This window comes from Somniosus microcephalus, chromosome 15 (assembly GCF_052327205.1).
Source record: "Somniosus microcephalus isolate GS21.2 chromosome 15, FLI_Smic_1.0, whole genome shotgun sequence".
Taxonomy (NCBI): Eukaryota; Metazoa; Chordata; class Chondrichthyes; order Squaliformes; family Somniosidae; genus Somniosus; species Somniosus microcephalus.
In genome coordinates, this window is record NC_141001.1 from 96,602,376 (window position 1) to 96,627,446 (window position 25,071).

Consider the following 25,071-nt stretch of genomic DNA (forward strand, 5'->3'; position numbering starts at 1 on the left):
ACTAGTTAACTTTTTTTGTGGTGTTGGTTGAGGGATAAATGTTGGCCAGGGCCAGGACACCATGAGAATTTCCCTGCTCTTTACATAATTACATCCCCTGAACAGACTGATAGGGCCCTTGGTTTCATTGCACATCTGAAAGATGACACCTTTGACAATGCTGTACTCTCTCAATACTGCACTGAAGAGTTAGCCTAGATTTGTGCTTGAGGCCTGGAGTGGAGCTTGAATCCACAACTTCTGACTGAGGCAAGGCGGCTGCTACTGAGCCAAGCTGACCTTTTTTAGATCTAAATAAACATCCAGTAGTTTACACTGTCTTATCACACAAATGGCAGTCAAATTTGAGCCAAAATGTACTTGCAACTGTCAATGAAGACCTGAGCCGATTTCAACAGTTCGATGATCACTGTGTATACGGCACACAGTGGTGTTAATCGGGCGTTGGTATTAAGACCACTGCTCTTTTTGATGTATATTAATGACTTGGACGTGTGTATACAGGGCGTAATTTCAAAGTTTGCAGAGGACATTAAACTCTGAAATGTAGTAATGAGGATAGTTACAGATTTTAGTGAAATGGGCAGACACATGGCAGAAAAAATTTAATGCAGAGAAGTGTAAAGTGATGCATTTTGGTAGGAAGCATGAGGAGAGGCAATATAAACTAAATGGTACAATTTTAAGGGGGGTGCAGGAACAGAGAAACCTGGGGGTGTATGTAAAGCAGCGGCAGTGGGGAGAGGATAAAGAGCAGCAGTGGAGCTGAATTAAAGCGGCGAGAGGATAAAGAGCAGCCCGATAGCGGAGCTGAATATAAGGAGCGGACCTGAATTAAAGCAGTGGCAGAGCGAGGCTCCGATTCAAAAACAACATCAAAGGGTGACATCACAGAGCAGGTAGGTGATTGGTTGGTGAGTATTATAGCTCTTTTTTGCTCTAAGTTTGGGAAGGGGGTTAAATTAAGAGCTGAGAGACTGTAACTTGCTATTACTTAATAAATTAACAACAAACTAAATAAAATAAAAAAATAAACCTAAAATATTGATTGAATAAAATCTTTAATTAATAAATAAAACCAGGTTAGAGATGGCAGGCCAGGTGGTGTGTCGTAACTGCAGCATGTGGGAGTTTGCGCATCTGCAAGTGTCTGCAACTCGAGGAACTTCGGCTCAGAATTGTTGAGCTGGAGTACGAGCTGCAGACATTACGATGCATCAGGGAGGGGGAGAGTTACCTGGACACTTTGTTCCAGGAGGCAGTCACACCCTTTAGGCTAAGTACTGTAGTACTTTAGAATTACATAGTATTTACAGCACAGAAACAGGCCAATTGGCCCAACTGGTCCATGCGGTGTTTATGCTCCACACGAGCCTCCTTTCATCTCACTTATCAGCATCTCCTCCTATTCCTTTCTCCCATGTGTATATTTAGCTTCCCCTTAAATGCATCCATGCTATTCACCTCAACTACTCTGTGGTAGCAAGTTCCACATTCTCAGCACACTGGGTGAAGAAGTTTAATCTAAATAGTACTTTCCTGGGCAGCCAGTGAGCACTGCAACCTCTTTTGTGCATTTATGGCAAGGCAAAATAGTTGATATAGAAACATAGAAGATAGGAGCAGGAGTAGGCCATTCGGCCCCTCAAGCCTGCTCTGCCATTCAATGTGATCATGGCTGATCATCCAAGTTCAGTACCCGGTCCCTGCTTTCTCCCCATACCCCTTGATCCCTTTAGCCTTAAGAAATATATCCAACTCCTTGAATATATTTAATGTATTGGCCTCTACTGCCTTCTGTGGTAGAGAATTCCACAGGTTCACCACTCTGGGTGAAGAAATTCCTCCTCATTTCTGTCCTAAATGGCCTACCCCTTAGACTGTGACCCCTGGTTCTAGACTCCCTGACCATCAGGAACATCCTGCATCTAGTCTGTCCAGTCCTGTCAGAATTTTAGTACGATAGCAAAATACTGCAAATCTGAAATAACAACAGAAATTGCTGGAAAATCTCAGGAGGTCAGGCAACATCCGTGGAGAGAAATTTGAGTTGACGTTTCGGGTCGAAACCAGTTTTGAAGAAGGGTTTGGACTTTCAGAAGGCTTTTGATAAGGTCCCACATAAGAGATTAGCGTGTAAAGTTAAGGCACATGGGATTGGGGGCAAGGTATTGACTTGGATAGAGAACTGGTTGGCAGATAGAAAGCAAAGAGTTGGAATAAACGGGTCTTTTGCCATTCAGATAATCTGCCTTCCTGTTTTTGCCACCAAAGTGGATAACCTCACATTTATCCACATTATACTGCATCTGCCCAATCACCCAACCTGTCCAAATCATCCTGTAGTTTCTCGGCATCCTCCTCACAGCACACACGCTCACCCAGCTTTGTGTCGTCTGCAAATTTGAAGATATTACATCTAGTTCCCTTGTCTAGATCATTAATATATATTGTGAATAGCTGGGGTCCAAGGACCGATCCCTGCAGTACCACTAGTCACTGCCTGCCACTTGGAAAAAGACCCGTTTATTCCAACTCTTTGCTTTCTATCTGCCAACCAGTTGTCTATCCAAGTCAATACCTTGTCCCCAATCCCATGTGCCTTAACTTTACACGTTAATCTCTTATGTGGGACTTTATCAAAAGCCTTCTGAAAGTCCAAATACACCATATTTTCTTATCAAAAAGAGCTGAACTCAGCAGCATTAGTATAGTTTTGCATCCTTTGGAGACCAGGTGTACGAGCAAAGTGAGCTCAGCCTTCACAGCAACCGTAATAAAATTGTTACAGTTGTGAAGGAACTTTGTGTAAGTGCACTGTACCACAAACAAAGTATGTGTGTCAATTATTGTCTGACTGCACTACTGTGGCGTTTTAAAGGTAAGTTGTTGTTGGTTTGAGTTTGCGGTCTGTAAATGCTGCCCTTCTCACAGCCTGTAAAAGGAGTTTACAAAAGCCATCACTGTGTCCAGGATAGAAATTCACAACATTCTCTCCTGGTTCCTGCCCAAGAGGGCCGCGCATATGCCCTGCTGCCCTGAGCCTATCAAGATGGCGGCTGTTAACCCAGGCCTGTCACCAGGAGAATGCCCCGCTCAGAGCAAATGCCCGGCCCGGAGGCTCTCGTTTGGGGCCTGAGGCCCACCCCAGGTGTTTGTGAAGCGCATAATTTTGAGTGTTTTCTCTGGGGCCGCACTCTGGGTGTGTGAAGATCGCGTTTCCCCGTGGTTTATTAACCAGCTCCCTCCACCCATCTCTCACCTGCCTCACCCACAGTCGCCGCTGCCACCCGCATTCATCAGTGATCAGGGACAGGAGGGTGTGACTGCAAGTCAGGAAGGTATGGAGACCCAGGATGTAGTGATGGAGGAGCCTCAGCCCTGGACCTTGTCCAACAGGTACAAGGTACTTTCTACCTGTATGGATGAGGAAAAGGACTGCAGGGAGGATGGGCAAACTGACCACGGCACTGTGATACAGGGGGCCATCCAAGTGGGGGGAGAAGGAAGGAATGTAGTAGTAGTAGGGGACAGTATAGTCAGGGCTGCCGCGAAAGAGTCCCGAAAGCTGTGTTGCTTGCCCGGTGCCAGGGTTAATGATATCTCCTCGTGGCTGGTGAAGAACTTGGAGTGGGGGAGGATCCAGTTGTGGTCCATGTAGGAAGCAACGACATAGGTAGAACTAAGAATGAGGTTCTGCTGAGGGAGTTTGAGGAGCTAGGGTCTAAATTAATAAGCAGAACCACAAGGGTGGTAATCTCTGGATTACTATCTGAGCCACGCGCAAATTGGCATGGGGTCAAGCAGATCAGAGAGTTAAATGCGTGGCTCAAAGAATGGTGTGGGGGAAAAAGGGGTTTCAATTCATGGGGCACTGGCACCAGTACTGGGGAAAAGAGGGAGCTGTTCCGTCGGGACAGGCTCTACTTAAACCGGGCTGGGACCAGTGTCCTGGCGAATCAAATGACTAGGACTGTAGATGGGGCTTTAAACTAAAAAAAAAAAAAAGGGGGGCGGGATCAGTGAGGGAAATTTAAAAATCTAAAGAGAAAGATCAAGGCAATAGAGCAGTGTAGCGATTTGGGTAAAAATAAGCAGCGTGTGACAAGAAAGGACAGAGTTTACTGGTAGCAGTGCAGCAGAGAATAAGGTCAAAGCAGGGAATAATGGTAAAAAATTTACATTAAAGGCTCTTGTTAGGAATGCATCATGCATTCAGATAAAGATAGACAAACTAGTGGCACAAAGAGATACAGTAAACGGGTTTGATCTGATAGCCATTACAGAGACATGGTTGCAAGGTGGCCAAGGTTGGGAAGTAAATGTTCCAGGGTACTTGACAGGCAGAATGGAAAGGAGGGGGAGTAGCCCTGATAATAAAGGATGACATAAGGACAGCAGCGAGAAAGAATCTCGGCTTGGAGATCAGGAAGTAGAATCCGTATGGGTGGAGATAAGGAATAACAAGGGGCAGAAAACACTGGTAGGATAGTATATAGGCCCCTTAACAGTAGCTATACCGTTGGACAGTATTAATCAAGAAATAGGAGCTTGCAACAAAGGTAATGCAATAATTTTGGGGGACTTTAATCTTCATATAGGCTGGACAAATCAAATTGGCAAAGGTAGTCTGGAGGACGAGTTCATGGAATGCATTCGGGACAGTTTGAGAACAATATGCCATGGAACCAACCAGGGAACAGGCAATTTTAGATCTTGTATTGTGTAATGAGACAGGGTTAATTAGCAATCTCATAGTAAAGGATCCTCTGGGGCAGAGTGATCATAATATGATAGGCAAGTCACTCTCAAACTTAATGTGAAATTCTAAGTCCGAAACTAGAGCCCTTAAACTTAAATAAAGCCAATTACATAGGGAGTTGGCCAAGGTAGATTGGAAAAATAGATTAAAAGGTATGGTGGTAGATAAGCAGTGGCTTGCATTTAAAGAAATATTTCATAATACCTCTCCAGTGCTTTGAGGTGCTAGCTGTACATGGTCCATATCTCTGAAGCATACAGGAGGGTGGGTATCACTACTGCTCTGTAGACCATGAGCTTGGTGCTGGGTTTGAGGTCCTGGTCTTCAAACACACTTCCGAAGGCTGCACTGGCACACTGAAGGCGGTGTTGGACTTCGTCATTGACGTCTGCCCTTGTTGACAGTAGGCTCCCGAGGTATGGAAAGTGGTCCACGTTGTCCAAGGCCTCGTCATGGATTTTGATAATCAGGCAGCAGTACTGTGTGGCGGGGGCAGGTTGGTAGAGGACCTTTGTCTTACAGATGTTTAGTGTAAGGCCTATGCTCTCGTACGCTTCGGTGAAGGTGTTGACGATGGTTTGGAGTTTGGCCTCCGTGTGCGCAGATGCAAGCGTCGTCTGCGTACTGTAATTAGACGACAGAGGATGGGACGACCTTGGATCTGGACTGGAGGCGATGGAGGTTGAACAGTTTCCCGTTTGTTCTGTAGATTAGCTCCACTCGAGCGGGGAGCTTACTGAGGGGGAGATGGAGCATTGTAGCCAGGAAGATCGAGAAGAGCGTTGGTGCGATGACACAGCCTTGCTTGACCCCGATCCGTACATGAATTGGGTCTGTGGTGGATCCGTTGGTCAGGATCATGGCTTGCATGTCGTCGGAGTAGGAGTATCTTAGTATAGTCCTAGGGAGTTAAAACTCTAATGTACAAGATACTATTTTGAGTTTATTTTTCATCCAATTATATTTGTAAGTGTAATTTATTTTTGTGGTACAGTATTTAGTTATATTTGTTGTGGGCAGCAGTTAATGCATGAAAGTATGTGTATTTAAATCTAGTTCCTTGTATTTTTTTCAATTTTAAAATCATTGTTGAAATAGAAAATGTTTAGCATTATTGCTATATATTGGAAACTTATACTGAAAGGATTGAAAATCCATTTATAAAGTGATGTATCAAACTGGTATTAATTCATCCCATTGCCAAAGGTATTGCTCCCATTTCTGACAGGAAAGTTGAAACTTGACACTGCATTTTACAGCTGCTTCACATGCATGGAACATTTGAGGTGAGCAGTCGATTTGATTTGACCACAAAATGGTTGCAGAGTTACCACAAAGGTGGAGCCTTTTTGTTCAATCCTTGGTCCATTCCAAAGCTGATGGAATGACTTGCTAATATTGATTTAAACTGATGTTTTTTTTGGCTCTGCAATCCAAACTCAGGGCTGCTGAATTGGTTGCAGATGGTTTTGAAAACAATGTTCTCTTCAGTATGAAACTTAAGTGAATCAGTGAACTTTATGCAGTCCCTTGTGACATTTATCCCTTTAATAAATTTGAATTCCAGAGTATAACTATTCACTGGTACCATCTCACCATGAAATTATTCGCTTCTGTCAGTACTGAAATGGCATTGATAGAGAATTAGTCTAACATAAATTGGTGGTTGCACTGTTAACTTTGGAACAACAGCTGGTAGCTCCTTGGCTCTAGCTGTGGCTCGGTTTATCCATTCCATTGCTGCTGTACTGTTCTATTAAACTCAATCAAATGTTCTTGTATTCTCTGCATACCTAAGCAAATGGCCACATTTTTCTTTGGAATGCCAGCATATATGATAAGCAAGTGGTATATTCACTGTGTGTACAGCTAAAGAAAATTTATTTTACTAAACTGGCATTGATTTATGATAATTTAGTAAAATATTTTGTTATATTTCTAGACAGAGGAAATTAAGTCTTTACAAAAGTGCTCATCAAAAACTTCTCTTTGTTGCGTCTGTTGAGTTTTTGGATTTTTTTTTGCTCTTAATCTGGTTAATACAGCTTCTGTATTTTAGACTACACTTGGACAAGTCTGCTCCCTATAGCTTCGAGTATCTTTGCAGACTCTGATATCTAGGTAAATTTAGATAATGTGCTTGGGATAATGAACAACACCTTTCTTTAGATTTTTTCATACTAGATCGATCCTGTACCCCCACAGGAATCTACCCACCTCTTTGAAAGTGGCAGAGAAAGACAAATCTAAATATTTTCTTACAGCTGTGGAAGAGCAAAGAGATTTAGATGTCCACGTATACAAATCACTAGAAGCTAGTACACAGGTACCAAACATAACCAAAAAGGCTGATGGAACGTTGGCCTTTATCTCAAAGGGTTTGGAATTCAAAAGTGATGAAGTGATATACAGAGTCTTAGTCTCCATCTGGAGTACTATGTTCAGTTTTGGCCACCAAATCTCAGGAGAGCTTTATTGGCCTTGGAAGGGGTACAGCACAAATTCACCAGAATGATACCAGGGCTTAAAGGGTTAAATTATAATGCCAGGTTGCATAAACTTGGCTTCTATTCCCTTGAGTTTAGAGGTCTGAGGGGTGATCTAATTGAGGTGTTTAGCATAATAAAGGGATTTGATAGGGTAGATACTATTTCCTTTGGTGGGGGAATTAGGTCAAAAATAAACTAAGGAGGTAAACAATAAAGGCTAGTAATATGAAAGAAAATGAGAAATTCTAGAATGATAGAGCAACAATGTGAAAAAAGAACAATAACAAAGGCATACAAGACAAAAGAGGATAGATAGTTAAGTGTATGAAGGAAATCTTCCAGCAGAGAATAAAAAGTATGGCAGATATTAAGATTTGCACTTGGCAGAGGCCTGGAAGAGGTAGTTATGAGAATTTACTGGGTAAGCACATTTGCGTACCCTTTGGCGTACATCCCATGTAAAACGGGTGTAATTAGCGTGCATGCATAGAACCTGGAGTGTGGCCTTTAAAAAGACAGATCATTCTGCACACTTCAGCATCAAACTGGGGAACAGCATGGTAAGGAAGGAACAGTGGTTGGTTCACTCACCTGACTCTGGATAACCTCACTGCATATCAGTTTTTCCATCATACCTTTTAAGAATGATGTCGACAGCAGCAATACTTGCGTCAAGGAGTCAGACAAGTCAGCAAGGGATGGCACTAAAAAGAACAACATTACTGACTAAGACCTCCAAGTCCACTCTACCGGTGGTCTGACCCCATCAGAAATAGTGACAAGCATGTCCAAGTATGTGTAGGCAGAATGGCAAAAAGAAAATCGCTGTAAAATGCATTTTCCAACTGCAGAAATCTCTGTTCAAACATATGTCAAAGTCCCTTACAGCTGCCTGAATCAGCTGATCCTACAAGAAAGATTCTGTAACTTATAAGGGACACCGCATGCAGTCACAAGTGAATTATCAAAGTCTGCCTTTACTATTTGATGTTTCTCTAATCGTGTATTATATAAAATATATTGGTAAGCAATAATTTAAATTATGTTGATTTACGTTTAATGAGAAGTATTACAAAGGTGGATGATACAATATTCCTCAATAGGTTTGCAAGCTGCCTCGCCTCACTTTCAAATCCCCAAGTAGAGTCGAAGCATTAATTCATGAGGTGCTCTCATCCAAAAATAAAATGTGTTGGAGTATTGACTCAGAGCTAGAATGAGATTTTAGCTGTGTGATTTTCAACAATGCTGCAGTTCATTAATCTGTTAAAGTAAATTAGTACCCATTAACTTAGCTAATACAAGTTATTTATTCACCATGGAATAATAAACTACAGCTACTTTAATCACACAAATCCAGTAAGAAACAATATTCAATGCACAATATTTTTCACTTTGACTATGATACAACAGTCAGATTTTTTTAGGCACTGGAACATTAAGCCAATGGTTATATCAGTTCTTTGTGTTGTTGTTGGCAAAGAATCTGAATAACTGGACTACACAAGGTTTTTATTAAAAGAGCAGTTTAAAAAAAATGGCTGAGTACCTTATTGTGCTGTGAAAACTACTGCAAGTTAATATTTATAACTAAGACTTCACTTTAAAGTCCAACAGAACATGTAGTTTTTATCTCAATATAGATCTCATTTTCAGCTGTCAAAAGATTGGGGTTGTTTTCCTTGGAACAGAGAAGGCTGAGGGGGGACCTGATTGAGGTGTACAAAATTATGAGGGGCATAGATAGGGGTAGATAGAAAGGAACTTTTCCCTTTTAGTAGAGGGGTCAATAACAAGGGGGCATAGTTTCAAGGTAAGGGGCAGGAGGTTTAGAGGGGATTTGAGGAAAAACTTTTTCACCCAGAGGGTGGTTGGAATCTGGAACTCACTGCCTGAAAGGGTGGTAGAGGCAGGAACCCTCAACATTCAAGAAGCATTTGGATGAGCACTTGAAATGCCATAGCCTACAAGGCTACGGACCAAATGCTGGAAAATGGGATTAGATTAGACGGGGCTTGATGGCCGGTGCGGACGCGATGGGCCGAAGGGCCTCTTTCTGTGCTGTATAACTCTATGACTCTATATAAGAACATAAGCAATAGGAGCAGGAGTAGGCCAATCGGCCCCTCGAGCCTGCTCCGCCATTCAATAAGATCATGGCTGATCTGATCCTAACCGCCAATCTACTATCACTGAACCATCTCCTGAATCTAACAGAATTAGACACACGAAATAGGAGCAGGATCAGGCTACATGGCCCCTGGGCCCGCTCCGCTACCCACAGGGCCATGACCGATCCGAACCTGGACTCATGTCCAAATTCCTGCCCGTTCCCCATAACCCTTTCTTCCCTTTACTTCTAGGAAACTGTCTATTTCTGTTTTAAATTTATGTAATGATGTAGCTTCTACAGCTTTTTGGGGCAGCATATTCCATGGACCTACCACCCTCTGAGTGAAGTAGTTCCTCCTCATCTCAGTTTTGAAAGAGCAGCCCCTTATTCTAAGACTATGCCCCCTAGTTCTAGTTTCACCCATCATCGGGAACATCCTCCCCGCATCCACCCGATCCAACCCCTTCACAATCTTATGTTTCAATAAGATCGCCTCTCATTCTTCTGAACTCCAATGAGTAGAGTCCCAATCTACTCAACCTCTCCTCGTATGTCCATCCCCTCATCCCCGGGATTAACCGAGTGAACCTTCTTTGTACTGACTCGAGAGCAAGTATGTCCTTTCTTAAGTATGGACACCAAAACTGTACGCAGTATTCCAGGTGCGGTCTCACCAATACCTTGTACAACTGAAGCAATACCTCCCTATTTTTATATTCTATCCCCCTAGCAATGAAAGCCAACATTCCATTGGCCTTCTTAATCACTTGCTGCACCTGCATACTAACCTTTTGAGTTTCGTGCACCAGGACCCCCAGATCCCTTTGTACTTCAGTACTTTCCAGTTTCTTGCCATTAAGATAATAACTTGCTCTACGATTTTTCCTGCCAAAGTGCATAACCTCACACTTTCCAGTATTGTATTCCATCTGCCAAATCTCTGCCCACTTACTTAGCCTGTCTATGTCCCCTTGCAGGTTTTTTATGTCCTCCTCACTCACTACTTTCCCTCCCATCTTAGTATCATCTGCAAACTTTGATATGTTACACTTGGTCCCCTCCTCCAAATCGTTAATATAGATTGTAAAGAGTTGGGGACCCAGCACTGACCCCTGTGGAACACCACTAGTTACTGATTGCCAGTCCGAGAATGAACCATTTATCCCAACTCTCTGCTTTCTGTTAGATAACCAATCCTCTATCCATGCCAGAATATTACCCCCAATCCCGTGATTTTTTATCTTAAGCAATAATCTTTTGTGTGGCACCTTGTCAAATGCCTTTTGGAAGTCTAAATACACTACGTCCACTGGTTCCCCTTTATCCACCCTATATGTTACTTCCTCAAAGAACTCCAGCAAATTTGTCAAACATGACTTCCCCTTCATAAAACCATGCTGACTTTGTCCTATTAAATTATGATTATCCAAATGTCCTGTTACTGTCTCCTTAATAATGGACTCCAATATTTTACCTACCACAGATGTTAGGCTAACCAGTCTATAGTTTCCAGCCTTCTGTCTACTGCCCTTTTTAAATAAGGGCATTACATTAGCAGTTTTCCAGTCTGCCGGGACCTTTGCTGATTCCAGGGAGTTTTGGAAAATTATTACCAATGCATCCACAATCCCTACCGCCACTTCCCTCAAGACCCTAGGATGTAAGCCATCAGGTCCAGGTGATTTATCTGCTTTGAGTCCCATTATTTTACCGAGTACCACTTCCTTAGTGATTTTGATCGTGTTTAGCTCCTCCCCCCCCCCCCCTATAGCCCCCTGTTTGTCCAGTGTTGGGATATTCTTAGTGTCTTCTACTGTAAAGACTGATACAAAATATTCATTGTGTTTTTGCCATCTCCATATTTCCCACCATTAATTTCCCAGTCTCATCCTCTAAGGGACTAACATTTACTTTAGCCACCCTTTTTCTTTTTATATAACTATAAAAACTCTTACTATCTGTTTTTATATTTTTTGCTAATTTACTTTCATAATCTATCTTCCCTTTCTTAATCAATCTTTGTTACTTTTTGCTGTCTTTTAAAGTTTTCCCAATCCTCTATCCTCCCACTAGATTTGGCTACCTTATATGCCCTTGTTTTTAGTCGAATACTATCCTTAATTTCTTTACTTAGCCACGGATGGCTGTCTTTTCTTTTACACCCTTTTCTTCTCAGTGGAATATATATTTTTTGGAAGTTGTAAAATAACTCCTTAAATGTACACCACTGATCATGTATCGTCTTACCCTTTAATCTATTTTCCAAATCCACTCTATACTCAATTCCACTCTCATACCTTCATAGTCTTCTTTCTTTACCATACAACATCCACAAAAATGAATGAACTTGCATTTATGTTGTGCTTCAACATGTTCTTGGAATGTCTCAATGCACTTCACAATCAATATGGATGCAGTGCAGTGTACCCTGCATAAATATAATAACAGTCTAGTTAAAGCCCCTCACTGGGTTTCTTGATTTTATGGAAAGAGATCAACTTTATCCCATTTATTGCTTAGCACCACTTCCATGTCTTGCCCATTATTGCTTCCCAAGTGTCAACGTGCCCTTTCACTTGTTTCATGATGAATGTCAATACATGATGGGATCCATTGGACAGATGTGCAATGGGTAGATGAGTGGTTGAAGGACTGCTTTATGCAAAGGGAGGAGTGGGGTAATGCTGGTGTGGGAGTGGGCCGGAGGATTTCATTTGTGATGTTTTCCCGTGAGTCACCACTAGCTGAACCTTTGAGCTATAAGGGCAGCCCAAGCAGCAATGTATGTGACTGGTCTGGTGATGGGTGCCCTATCATATTCCTCCTCCTTGTTCTCCCCAGCTGACGAGTGATGAGCGCATTCATCCTCCACCTGCAATACTCTGCTGCGCAATGTTGTGCAGGATGTAGCATACCACTATTATGGACACCCTCGCTGGTGTATCTAGGCATCTGAAGCGCATCTTCAACATTCCAATGCTTGCTCTATGACACACCTGGTGGTCATGTGGCTCTTGTTGTAGCGCTCCTGCAATCATGAACTAAGTTTGAAGGGGGTATCACTTGTCTCCTATGAGCCAGCCCTTAAGTCTGCTTCCTGGAAAGAAGAGGTCCGGAATGTTGGACCGCCACAGTATGAAAGCATCATGACAGCTCCCAGGGAATCTGGCGCACACCTGCATGAACTGCTTCTTGTGATTGCACACCAGCTATGCATTGATGGAATAATATCCCTTGCGGTTGATAAAAACTCCTGGTTGCTGTGTGCGCAATAGATGGCCACCTGTACCTGCAGGAATCCAGCCAGAGAGGCGAATGCCCAATCATTCTGGCTATTGACATCAGAGGTGAAGTTTCCATAACTCCCAATCCTGGCAAACAATCCATCTGCCTTATGCATTTATGTGCAGCCGACTGAGAGACCCTCTATGTCTCCGGTAGTGTCCTGGAAGGAACCAGAGGCAAGGAAATTGAGGGTGATGGTGACTTTCACAAAATGTTAGCCTTGATTCTGTGCTCAAGTCCTATAGGGCTCAAACCCACAATCCTCTCACTCAAACTTAATTATTTTCTTTGCAGTTATAATTTCAAATAGAATAAAATAACATGCATTAACACATTTTGTAAAGTGAAGTTATTTTGGTTAGCAGTTGGTTAATTGTATACAAGAAACATGTGAAATAGAAAACCTGGGATCTGAGTCAAGCTACTCCAGTAGTATCCATAATATTGGCCCTTTATCACGTTCAAAAATAATTTGTAGTTTTTATTTTTCCAGTGCTAATAAAATTTGGGAACGGTCAGGATTGTCTATTCCTAGATCCCTCGCTGGTGTTAATTCAGTGCACAAATCCAATCGGGAATTCAGGAGAAACTACTTTCCCCAGAGAGTGGTTAGAATGTGAAACTCACTACCACAAGGAGTAGTTGAGGCGAATAGCATGGATGCATTTAAAGGGAAGCTAGATAAACACATGAGGGAGGAAAGAAATAGGATATGTTGTTGGGGTTAGATAAAGTAGGGTGGGAGGAGGCTTGTGTGGAGCATAAACACCAGCATGGACCTGTTGGACTGAATAGCTTGTTTCTGTGCTGTAAATACTATTTAATGCTAGTACTAGTACAGTAAAATATACTTCTGATTTATTTGGCAAACTGGACCATTATGCTAGTCACTCAAAACATATCTGTACTTAATAGCTAAAAACAAAAAGTGAAGGCTTAAAGGCAGCATAAGATCAAGGACCTAACTTCTGATTGTGTTTCAGATTACTGCTGCTGATTTTATCCAGGACTTTCTGGACTTTTTTTTCTTCGGTTGAATACAGAAACAAGTAAAAACTGATGAGTGTTTCAAGGTTGTACCAATCAGGGCAGCCTAATGACAGGAGTGACTGATGCTGATAGGCATAAGGATTCAGATCCTGTTACCAGCACAATGCATCACAGCTGCAACTTTAAATTGTTTTTCTTAAGTACTTAATTTACTGATAGCTTCAATCAACACCTCAAGACTATTTATTCACATGACCTATTGGACAAAAAGAAATTTTAAAATTTGAAGATCTTTCAAATAATTCTAATCCATTTGAGGTTGCTAACTGATTGATGGCTACTGGAATTGTTTTATTAGTAAGATCCCTTTGAATATAACTTATCTATATAACTTTTCTTTCATGCATAAAACTCAGTTTGTGAAATCACCTTGGCATACAAATTCACCAAGTATGATCAGTTTTTTTTACTACTTAAGCACTTCATAGACAGTACATTAGTTTAATAGACTAAGGCCTAGAAATTGAGTGCCCTTAGCGCCGATTTTGCGGCGCTAGAGGGCCTAGCGCTGCAATTGGCGCCGGCGCCGAAATTGCCTGGGGCCCTTCCGCCGCGGTAGACCGGTAGCGCTGCGCCGGCACCGATGACGTCATCGGTGTGCGCAGCGTCCCGGTTGCCATGCCGACGGGCCCCAGCGCCGAAATTCAGTTGCGGCCGCCTCGCCCGTGGCAGCCGCAACTAAGACTCTGGCAACAGAGTCTTACAAGTCTTTGCGCCGGCGCATTAAAGGCCCCGCGGCGGCCGGCCGCTTTCCCGCCGGCCGCCTGGCCGCAGCTCCCGCCCCGGACTTCCCCCCCCCCCCCCCCCCCCGGAACAGAAGCAAGCCCGGCACTTGTCCGAGGTGCCGGGCTCATTTTTAAAAAGATTTTCGCGGGCCGCGGCCGGGTGCAGGCAGCTCCTCCTTAAGGGAAGGAGGAGGCCTGCACTTCCCGAGCCTGCCGCACCGCATCGGGTGCCGCAGCGCCGGAATTGCGGCGCGAAACGGCAGTTAGCGCCGATTTACCGCCGCAAAGACCCTTCAGTAGCGCCGGCAGCCATTTGGGCGCGGCCCTGCTGAATTTTTGGCGCGCGCAGGGGGACTTAGCGCCGGCACTAACTTCCGGCGCTAAAGCCCTGGCTAAGCCAAAACTCAATTTCTAGGCCTAAGTGTCTATAATTAAAATTCTTGCATCTACTATCTATCTGTAAATGTCACACCCCTCAAAAGTGCCATGCCTCAAAGGCATCACACATCCAAGATATAAATCTTAACTGACTTAATTAAGCACTATTTATTAAATGAACTGCACTGATTGACTCAAATGATCTGATTTGACTCAGTTACCAAATATCAGTCCCAGTCACTGAACAGGTTCATAAAAAGCCACAAATCACAACATTGATCAAATTATTCAATGTTTTTTCAAAGCTACCATTTATATACCAGAAAGTAGCATAAAACCAACCAAATCAAAGAACTGAAAAAAATTTGCTTCCATTTCTTTTGGCAGCCATGTTGCTTTTTTGAGCCAGTGACGACGTCAATAAGCTAAAGTAGTGATAAACAAATAGATAGAGGCACTCTGGGCACTTATTACTAAAACATCTGATTGAGACTCTTTTGACAGGGTCATTAAGGTGGTACTGATATTTACCCAGTTTCTCCAGCAAAGAACACATTCTACAAGGGCTGTCCTCAAGAGGAGGGCACCACTAAGACAATTGGCCACAACAAACCACAATTACATGTGAGTAAATTTGAATTTGATTATGACTGTTGGTTAGACCAACTGTATCCTGCAGTACCCACCGGTTGTGGAAGGCTATAAGCCTATCACCTGATCCATCTCCAAAGTCACTTCCTGTGCACAAGGCTTTAAAAGAACAGCAAGCAGTCAGCGCAACCGTCCTGGACACATGGATAGTATTGAATTGGGAAATGTCTGTTTAATGGGGGATTTTAATTCCTCAGGCATTCAGTGGTCCAATGGTGAATCATATATTGAGTGCAGGTTGTCTTTATATGGCTCTAGTCCCCATATCAATGTAGTTGACTCTTAACTGTCCTCTGAAGTGGCATAGCAAGCCTCTCAGTTGCATCAAAGCACTATGGGCAACTAGGATGGCAATAAATGGCACCCACATCCTGAGCATGCTTTTTTTTTAAAACTTGTTTTATAAAGCTAATAATCACCAGAAAGAAAACCATAACTCCCACTCCCATGATATCCCTCCTGGCTTCAGCCCCAATCTCACTCCTTCTTTGCTTCCCAACACACAGACCTTCCCCATTTCCCAGACTTTGCCCTTCCATTATTGCAATTATAGTGCAAGCAGTCTACAGCAACTGAACAGAAATACAACCAACCATCTTAAAAAGTAAAACAAAGAGAAAGAAAGCCAATGATTTCCTGCTGGTTTCTTCTGACTTTGATTACCTGGCCTCTCTGAGAGGAGAGCAGAAGCTTTACAAGCATCAACCAATCTAGAACATCAGGCGGGAGCAGCGAGGAGGAGCTCGGGAGAAAACCCGGCGACCAGCGAGGCCCGAGACCAGTCGGGAGCAGTGTGGTGAGACCGGTATAAAAACCGGAGAGAGGCGAGGCCCGAGACCAGTCGGGACCAGCGGGAGCAGCGAGGAGGAGCTCGGGAGAAAACCCGGCGACCAGCGAGGCCCGAGACCAGTCGGGAGCAGTGTGGTGAGACCGGTATAAAAACCGGAGAGAGGCGAGGCCCGAGACCAGTCGGGAGCAGCGAGGAGGAGCTCGGGAGAAAACCCGGCGACCAGCGAGGCCCGAGACCAGTCGGGAGCAGTGTGGTGAGACCGGTATAAAAACCGGAGAGAGGCGAGGCCCGAGACCAGTCGGGAGCAGCGAGGAGGAGCTCGGGAGAAAACCCGGCGACCAGCGAGGCCCGAGACCAGTCGGGAGCAGTGTGGTGAGACCGGTATAAAAACCGGAGAGAGACGAGGCATACCAACTCAGCAGCGGGGGGAGAGGTAAAAAGTAATCAGTGTGTGACGTCACCAGGGAGCAGGTAGGTGATTGGTTGGTGAGTATTTCTCTTTTTTCAATACAAGCTTGAATTCTGTGGTGTTAAATTTCTGTGGTGTAGTGGGGATAGTTGGTAAATAAAGCGCCCGAGAGCATACCTGTAACTGGGGTATTGAATAAATTTTTAAAGTAATTAAAGGGGTAAGTCATGGCAGGAGAGTTCAGACCCGTGCTCTGCTCCTCCTGCTCTATGTGGGAAGTCAGGGATGCTGCCAGTGTCCCTGATGACCATGTGTGCGGGAAATGCATCCAGCTGCAGCTACTTGTAGACCGCATTGCGGCGCTCGAGCTGCGGGTGGATGAATTTTGGAGCATGCGCGATGCTGAAAGGCTCGTGGATAACACGTTTAGCGAGTTGTGCACGCCTCAGGGTAGGGCAGCACAGGGGGTGACCATCAGGCGGAGCAACAAAGGCAGGCAGGTAGTGCAGGGAACCCCTGCGGACATCCCCCTTTCAAACAAGTATACCGCTTTGGATACTGTTGAGGGGGATGACTCACCAGGGGAAGGCAGCAGCGGCCAACTTCCTGGCACTGGGGGTGCTCCTGCTGCCCAGGAAGGGGGGAAAAAGAGTGGGAGAGCAATAGTGGGAGGGGATTCTATAGTAAGGGGAACAGATAGGCGTTTCTGTGGCCGTAGACGTGAATCCAGGATGGTTTGTTGCCTCCCTGGTGCCAGGGTCAAGGATGTCACTGAGCGGCTGCAGGGCATTCTGGAGGGGGAGGGAGAACAGCCAGTGGTCGTGGTCCACATTGGTACCAACGACATAGGTAAAAAGAGGGATGAGGTCCTGCAGCAAGAATTTAGGGAGCTAGGTGAAGGATTAAAGAGCAGGACCTCAAAGGTTGTAATCTCTGGATTACTCCCGGTGCCACGTGCTAGTAAGTATAGGAATAGGAAGATAGAACAGATGAATGCGTGGCTAAAGGGATGGTGCAGGGGGGAGGGCTTTAGTTTCCTGGATCACTGGGTCTGCTTCTGGGAAAGGTGGGACTTGTACAAGTCGGACGGTTTACACCTGAACCAGGGGGGAACCAATATCCTTGCGGGGAGGTTTGCTAGCACTGCTGGGGAGGGTTTAAACTAACTTGGCAGGGGGTTGGGGTACAGAGTGGAGCTATAGTAGGGGGTGATTTACAGCCAAATACAGAGGGAAAAACAAGTCAGCTGGGAAGGCAGAGCAAATATGTGAAGGCAAAAGAGAATATGGCAGGGCTGGAAGGCATTTATTTTAATGCAAGGAGTCTTGCAAATAAGGTGGATGAACTGAAGTTGTTGTTGAACACATGGGAGTACGATATTGTTGCTATCACGGAGACATGGTTGAGGGAGGGTCAGGACTGGCAGCTCAATATTCCGGGGTATAGAATCTTCAGGCGAGACAGAGGGGGGTGTAAAAGGGGAGGGGGTGTTGCAATATTAATTAAGGAGTCAATTACTGCTGTAAGGAGGGATGATATATTAGCGGGTTCCTCTAATGAGGCCATATGGGTAGAACTTAAAAACAAAAAGGGGGCAAGCACTTTGCTGGGAGTGTACTATAGGCCCCCAAACAGTCAGGGGGAGATAGAGGAACAGATATGTAGGCAAATCTCAGAGAAGTGCGAAAATAATAGGGTAATAATAGTGGGGGATTTCAACTTCCCCAATATAAATTGGGACAGTCAGAGTGTGAAAGGCTTAGAGGGTGCAGAATTCTTAAAGTGCATCCAGGAGAGCTTTTTGAGCCAACATGTAGAAAGTCCTACAAGAGAGGGGGCGGTACTGGACCTAATTCTGGGGAATGTAGCCGGGCAAGTGGTGGAAGTGTCAGTAGGAGAGCATTTTGGCGACAGTGACCATAATTCGGTGAGATTTAAGGTGGTCATGGAAAAAGACAAAGACGGCCCGGAAATAAGGGTTCTAAATTGGGGGAAGGCCGATTTTAATATGATAAGGCAGGATCTGGCCAAAGTGGACTGGGAGCAGCTGCTTATAGGAAAATCCACATCAAAACAGTGGGAGACTTTCAGAAGGGAAATAGAGAGAGTACAACGCCAACATGTTCCTGTAAAGGTCAAGGGTGGGACCAACAAGCAAAGGGAACCTTGGATGACAAGGGATATACAAAAATGCATTAGAAATAAAAGGGGGGCTTTTGGCAGTTACAAAAGACTAAAGACAGAAGAAGCCCTAGAGGAGTATAAAAAGTGCAGGGGCATACTTAAAAAAGAAATTAGGAGGGCGAGGAGGGGCCATGAAATAACACTGGCGAGCAAAATAAAGGAAAATCCTAAGATGTTTTATAAATATATTAAGGGCAAGAGGATAACCAGGGAAAGGGTAGGGCCCATTAGGGACCAAAGTGGCAATCTGTGTGTAGAGCCAGAGGATGTAGGCGGGGTTTTAAATGAATTTTTTGCATCTGTGTTCACTATGGAGAAAGACGATGCAGACATAGAAATCGGGCATACTTGAACATATTAGCATCGAGAGGGAGGAGGTGCTAGCGGTTTTAGCGGGCCAAAAAGTGGATAAATCCCCAGGCCCGGACGAGATGTATCCCAGGCTGCTGTGGGAGGCAAGGGAGGAGATTGCAGGGGCTCTGACACTAATTTTCAGAACCTCTCTGGCCACAGGGGATGTACCAGAGGACTGGAGAACAGCTAACGTAGTACCATTATTCAAGAAGGGTAGCAGGGATAAACCAGGGAATTACAGGCCAGTGAGTCTAACATCTGTGGTGGGGAAATTATTGGAAAAAATTCTGAGGGACAAAATTAATCTCCACTTGGAGAGGCAAGGATTAATCGGGGATAGTCAGCATGGCTTTGTCAAGGGTAAATCATGTCTAACAAATCTGATCGAATTTTTCGAGGGGGTGACTAGTGGGGTGGATGAGGGAAATGCTGTGGATGTGGTTTACGTGGACTTCAGTAAAGCTTTTGACAAAGTCCCGCATAGGAGACTGGTCAAGAAGGTAAGAGCCCATGGGATCCAGGGTGCCTTGGCGCGTTGGATCCTAAACTGGCTGAGTGGCAGGAGGCAGAGGGTGATGGTCGAAGGTTGCTTTTGTGACTGGAAGCCTGTGTCCAGTGGGGTACCTCAGGGATCGGTGCTGGGTCCCTTATTGTTTGTGATCTACATAAATGATTTGGATGAGAATGTAAAAGGTATGATCAGTAAGTTCGCAGATGACACGAAAATTGGTGGGGTGGTAAATTGCGAGGAGGAAAGCCTCCGGCTACAGGACGATATAAACGGGTTGGTCAGATGGGCGGAAAAGTGGCAAATGGAATTTAACCCTGAAAAGTGCGAGGTGATGCATTTTGGACGGACAAATAAGGCAAGGGAATACACAATGAGTGGTAGGACCCTAGGAAGTACAGAGGGTCAGAGGGACCTTGGTGTACATGTACATAGATCCCTGAAGGCAGCGGAGCAGGTAGATAAGGTGGTTAAAAAGGCATATGGGATACTTGCCTTCATTAGCCGAGGCATGGAATATAAGAGCAGGGAGGTTATGATGGAGCTGTACAAAACGCTGGTGAGGCCACAGCTGGAGTACTGTGTGCAGTTCTGGTCGCCTCACTATAGGAAGGATGTGATTGCTTTGGAGAGGGTGCAGAGAAGATTCACCAGGATGTTACCTGGGATGGAGTGCCTCAGCTATGAAGAGAGGCTGGACAGGCTGGAGTTGTTTTCCTTGGAGCAGAGAAGGCTGAGGGGGGACCTGATTGAGGTGTACAAAATAATGAGGGGCATAGATAGGGTAGATAAAGAGGAACTTTTCCCCTTAGTAGGGGGGTCAATAACAAGGGGGCATAGATTCAGGGTAAGGGGCAGGGGATTTGAGGAGGAACTTTTTCACCCAGAGGGTGGTTAGAATGTGGAACTCAATGCCTGAAAGGGTGGTGGAGGCAGGAACCCTCAACATTCAAGAAGCATTTGGATGAGCACTTGAAATGCCATTGCATACAAGGCTATGGACCAAATGCTGGAAAATGGGATTAGACTGGACAGGGATGGATGGGCGGCGCAGACACGATGGGCCGAAGGGCCTCTTTCTGTGCTGTAAAACCCTATGACTCTATGAGGACAGTGTGCCATTCCTTTGTGCTTGCTCTCAAGAGGAGGGGCAGGGCTTCTACTTCAGTACAGACTAGCAACAGCAATTAGCTTCTAATTGACCTTTGGGTGTATAACTCCTCTCCACAGGTGACAGTGGAACAGGTAGACGATCCGATTTCTGCTAGACCTTAGCCTTAAAGGGACAGGAAAGGTCATAGCTTCACCTGAGCAGCACGCAGTTTTCCTCATGTCTCTGTTTTTTGCAAATGGAAAGGGAAGTTCTTTGGATTCATGCTATTATTCAGCTCACTTTAGTGTTATTGTTGAGCTATTGTGATCACCTACTAGGAAGTATCCCAATTTAGATGTTCACACAGCCATAGCACATTACTTAATTTACAGTATTTTCAAAAGAAACCTTTTTAAATCTTGTAGAAAATTTGGAGCAAACACAAATTTACTGCATTTATTACAAGTCTTGGAAAAATACTGCAGTGCTTTTTGTCAATCTATGTTTCACTTGAGTCAACCAAACTATATTGAACACTTTGGGAGATCAATTAGTTTCGTCCCATTTTTGGGTGCAGGATGGTTGGCACGTTCAGAGCTGTGCAAGCTCTGCCTAGTCTTTGACTAATTTCAGAGTGGGGTCCTTAAACAGCCATTAGGCCCCTAATTAGCATATACCTAACACCTGTTTAAGGCATGTCAGGGGCGCCTGAATATTGCCTGAGCTAAAATGGCATTGACTGTATTTCAGGCACCCTTGGGGCACAGGGCACAGCCCCACGAATTTGGCGAAACAAGTTCATGCTTTGCCCCCTTTTACTAAGGACTGAGAAGTGTGTAATAATTAATGTTTACAGGACAAGGCAATACTTTGCTTCCCACAGATACAACTGTACATAGAAATTCAATTTTTGAAAAGTTATTTAGTTTTAGCTGTGTAGCTTCTTATCCAGAACTTATGTAGTTCTCTTTAATCAACTTCACTGAAAATGGCATTTTTTATTCTTTTGATGTCTTAATTGTTGAGTATATCTGCTAAAGTTTTTTATTAAATTAATGTGTTTTGCATTAATTCTCCTCCTGGTCCCACAAAAACAAATCACAAAAAAAATCTACCTGTCCATTTTTTGGAGGGCTTCCAGCAGTCCCTTTAAGCACTGCTGGTCAGACTGGTCTACATCCAGTACTACAGGGCGGAGCATGCACAGCATGTGGTTCACTCATTGGTACCTGAAAATTGCATCTCGGTCCTATTGACGTCATAGGATCCCGAATTGTATAATGAGGTTCCTGCCTGTTTCCAGTCTATGTGAATGCCTCAATCAAAATGGTGGCAGGCAGGATGATGTGAGGAATGGGGCGGTAAGTTCTGCACTCCAATTTTTGAGCATACTGCCAGCATAACAATCAGCCCCTGGGACTCTAATTTGGGTGTCAGAGTAAGTTCAGCACCAGTGATACAGCTAGGATTCTTGTGTATTGAATTTTAAGACATCATTTTAAGTTATTGTTGACCTCATGTCAATACAATATTTTAACGTGTTACGGACACACATTTCAAAGTTGAATTGCTCCACTTAAAAGATAATTGAAGAAATTTATAACATGCCACTACATTACCATAGAGATAGTGCCACTACAAGGTCAAACTTGAAATTACATTTGCTAATATTTCATTTGCCAGAATAATTTGTAAGAGAAAATGAACATACCGCAAATCAAAAGTGTGACTTCCTGAAATGTATCTCTTTTGTTAGAACATTCATTTGGCAGAGGATAAAATTTAGCTTAAGGCTTGTTTAATGGCATCTAATCCATAACTACAACTTATCCTCACAGTTAGAAAATGTGATACTCTGCCTGGAAGGGTTGTATGTCAACTCTACCTTTGATACTGATAGAATGGTCAGTAGCTAACCTAAGTAATTTCAAATTGTTGATGTATATCAATTTTAATTTAGGGTATGGAAGCATAGTGGTTATGTTGCTGGTCTAGTAATCCAGAGGCCTGCACTAATGATCCAGAGCCGTGCGTTCAAATCCCACCACAGCAGCTGGGGAATTTAAATTCAATTAATTAAATAACTGTGGAATAAAAAAAGAACTAGTATCAATAATGGTGACCATGAAACCACCAGATTGTCGTAAAAACCCATCAGGTTCACTAATGTCCTTCAGGAAAGGAAATCTGCCGTCCTTACCCAGTCTGGGCTATATGTGACTCTAGACCCACAGAAATGTGGTTGACTTAACTGCCCTCTGAAATGGCCTCGTAAGCCACTTATTCAAAAAGGTGGCTCACCACCACCACCACCACCACCTTCTCGAAGGCAAATAAGGATGGGCAATAAATGCTGGCCTTGCCGGCGACACCCACATGCTGTGAATGATTTTTTTTTTAATTAGCTATGACCTCACAGAGCACTATTTTAATTGAAATGGGAGCCAATCACTCCTATTAAACAAAACAATAATATTCAGCTTAAGGAGGTTGGTGTTTTTAGGTCTTTTTATATTTTGGGCCCGTGTGTCTCAGATTACTTCATATGTGAGTCTCACTCCCTGGAATAGATACTGACTTCATGCGATAGTGTAAAATGGGTGATAGCGAGTCGACAACCCGTTTTACATCTCTTCTGATTTTTATTTCCATTCCACTCCAGAGACTTGAGCACAAAATTGAGGCTGACACTCCAGTGCAGTACTGAGGGAGTCAGAGGTGCCGTCTTTCGGATGAGACATCAAATTGGCTGCTGCATTTCCTACATTACAACAGTGACCACACTTCAAAAAGTACATCATTGGCTGTAAGGCGCTTTAGGACGTCCTGAGGTCGTGAGAGGCACTATATAAATGGAAGGCTTTCTTAATAGAAGTTGTAGTATAATGGAAGATTATGAAGGTGATTATCAGATCACAATTTTAACAACATTGTATATTTGTATTTGCAATAAAGAAATCTATAAATGCATTTGAATTAATGTATATTTTTAAATTTACAGGAAGTAATGAAGACATGCTTATATCAGGAATTCTATAATTGTTTTGCATAACTAAAATAAATTCTAAAACCAAACTATCGATTAAAACTACTAAAAAGGTAAAACCAACATTATGTGCAGAACATCAAGTTCATTATTCCCATTATAGAACAATGTTTTATCATCCAAATAGTAAATATTAGAATAAACAAGAATTCCCACAGATATCTAATTTGTAAACTGCTAAAGGTCACTGAGCAGACAACAATGTTCTGAGGGTGTACTGCAGTGGTTTTAAATATTCTTTTGTTCGAGCATTGTGCATATAAGTGGCATAACCATAATCCCCAGCCATCTGTTTGTAATACTTCATTTCTTTAGAGGCAATTCTTCTGTATTTTTTATACCTAAAAAAGGTAAAATCGGTAAAAAAAAAAATCTTTAAAGTAAATTAAATAAATAACTTAATTATTCATAAAATATTCTTGACACAGCATTGTAGTTTGCTGCTGTACAAGGAACTATAATAGGGATGGAGGTAAAGTAACGCTTAGCACATTAAACCCAGTGTCAGCATCACGCACTCTAAATTCAATATAGTATGCAGATTGAAGTGCCCCCTAATCTGTTCCAGCAGCACAGCTAAAGGCAGCACCAGAGAAGCATCCCATATGACAACAGGTCGTTTATCCACACCAACTATCCTTGTGCCATCTAAGTGAGAGTATCAATTTCAATGCAGTTAGTGCCAAATCATGGGCGATTTTAAATGCAATGGACTTATGCAAACGGGAACTGGATGAAACATCCCAAAACGTATTTGAATTAGGGCATTTACAACCAATAAAGTGAGAAATTTTCATCCCATTAATTTGGGCTAGATTCAAACCCAGATTCCAAAAGGGAAAGGAGACTGCACCACTCAGTTCAATTAGTCGTTTCCTTTTCAGGTATTATTCTTAAAATGTGTTACTGGAGCATGTCTGCATTAGTCTGAGAGTAACAACGTTCAAATTGATGGCTTCAATTAATTTCAAAAGCAGACTGTGGGGGTGAAATGGGCGATAGTGAACTGTTTACACTCCACTATTGAAGTCAATGGCCCTGAATTTGCGGTCGGAGGTGCACCTCTGGAGTACACCCCCCAACCCGCAAAACATCTACGAACTTACCTCCTGGCTCCACAGCTATGGAGAGTTCGGGTCTTGGGCCTCCTGGTGTACGCCCGCGTAAACGCCCACAGATCCCAGGGATGCAAGTGATTCGGAAGCATCCCTGGGATCACATGGGCCCGGTCCTC

At 43.6% G+C, this 25,071-nt stretch overlaps 1 protein-coding gene across 1 annotated transcript in view; it reads left to right on the forward strand.

Annotated features, from left to right (window-relative positions):
• LOC147107093 (Fanconi anemia group F protein-like) overlaps nucleotides 1-25,071 on the forward strand; it is an 80,539-nt gene that overhangs the window by 19,586 nt on the left and 35,882 nt on the right. The window contains exon 2 of the transcript XR_015081025.1: nucleotides 23,454-23,692. The gene's annotated coding sequence lies outside the window, so the exon portion shown is untranslated. The remainder of the gene's footprint in view (nucleotides 1-23,453; nucleotides 23,693-25,071) is intronic.